This window comes from Poecilia reticulata, linkage group LG1, assembly GCF_000633615.1.
Source record: "Poecilia reticulata strain Guanapo linkage group LG1, Guppy_female_1.0+MT, whole genome shotgun sequence".
Classification (NCBI taxonomy): domain Eukaryota; kingdom Metazoa; phylum Chordata; class Actinopteri; order Cyprinodontiformes; family Poeciliidae; genus Poecilia; species Poecilia reticulata.
In genome coordinates this window covers 18784927-18786923 of record NC_024331.1, presented here as the reverse complement: position 1 = coordinate 18786923, position 1997 = coordinate 18784927, and positions in this window count along the sequence as shown.

Genomic DNA, 1997 nt, shown 5'->3' with positions numbered 1-1997 from the left:
CAGACCTATTTAACTTCCAAGAAGCTTTGATGGACGTTCCATGCATACATCACAAGGGTCTTGAAGTTTGTCATTAAAGGAGGAATTTTTGGCAGAATTTTCTCATTTGTGCTTGAGGATATCGAAGAAGAAACGCGTCCAAGAGTTCAAGAGAGTTTTACTTCATTTCAACTGAAATACAGTAGAAACACAAAGATGGAACGTAAGTATTTTCTTGGAATATTTATCAAGGATAACTAGATCACAGTTTTGGAAAGATATTATTATTGGTTTGACAGAATTATTACTGATTTGTTAATTAAGATTGTTGGTTAGAAAAAAGTTTTTTTCAGTTTAAAATGGAATAGTTTTGCTTCTTGTTTGATGTAAAAATTCAAGATACCAGGACTGTTGTTTTTCAGTTTTTCTGCATGTTTCRTAATGGCGAGAAGGAAGAAATCAAGAAAAATTGGCTCCAACACTTGACTTAWAGTTTTTTGTTTAAACTGATTTCATGTGAAAATGTCAAAATCACTGACTGTGATAATTGTCATAAATAACACTGTGACTGGTTTTTCTGTAAACATTAAATAAATGACAAATAAGTTTTTACAATTTACAATTTATTAGTTTTTCTATTTTATGCAAAACTGTTACAAAGATTGTTTTAAGTGTATATTTGACAATTTGTTTGAAACTACCAAAACAAGATCCAAATCTTGAAAAATGATCTCCAACTGTAGATTTAAAAGCTGATGCAACAATTTGTTTTCAGTTATAATAATATACATACATATACATTTTTTTTTTTGCATGTTTGACAATGGTGAGAAGAATCAAATCTGGAAAAATTTCAAAGCTGTTTAAAGTTATTTNATAAGGGATGACAATGTTTTTCCTCCATTTCTCCTTCACTGGACTGAGCAGAAAGTTTTTATTTAGTCTTGAAATCCTGAATACTTTTCTCTTTAGGAAACATCTTTTATAGTGTGACCCAAGATTTTTTATAGTGTGACCCAAGATTTTCACGTTCAGTTAACTGACAACAAAATTAGCTATTGATTACTATTACTGAAATTTGTGGACTATGAGCCGCTAGCTTTTTCCCACGTTTTGCCGTTGTGGCTTTTCTGTGGATTTTTCTTCAACCACCCAGGGTTCTTTAGCAAGAAGATAGCAGAGATATCAGCGGCTTATAGCCCAGTGCAGCTTACATATGTACGTTTCCAGTTTTTTGAAAAAAAATTGTAGGTGCTGCTTGTAGTATGGTGTGCTCTRTAGTCCGGAWAAAACGGTAACTCATTCGAGCTTAAGTCATTAGATAGAAATGAGCCTGATTGGTTGGTGTTTGATGACATCATTTAATGTGGCAGTTTTMTGCCACATAATGCAGCATGCAACTTATGCAGWATGTTTGTTCACTTAGAAGTACATTTTAATAACAAGCCTTTCTTGTGTTATACTTGYCACGTTCAGTACTTTTTATTTAGAGGCCCATTGTTGAAGTACTAATTAACTGCTGCTGCACTTTTGGACYTAAGCTTCAATAATTAGAAGCTCAGGGTTCTGCTTGAACTGCATTAAATATAAAGTACTAATGTAATTTAAATATTTACTAGTTGTCACATATGTCTGCACATAAAAATTAATAAACTTATTAACTAAGCAGGATTTTAGTCATTTTAAGTATTTAAAGCTGCATCATGTTAAATCAACACATAAATTCCATTGTATTTGCTGATGATGACAYCAGACCTATTTAACTTCCAAGAAGCTTTGATGGACGTTCCATGCATACATCACAAGGGTCTTGAAGTTTGTCATTAAAGGAGGAATTTTTGGCAGAATTTTCTCATTTGTGCTTGAGGATATCGAAGAAGAAACGCGTCCAAGAGTTCAAGAGAGTTTTACTTCATTTCAACTGAAATACAGTAGAAACACAAAGATGGAACGTAAGTATTTTCTTGGAATATTTATCAAGGATAACTAGATCACAGTTTTGGAAAGATATTATTATT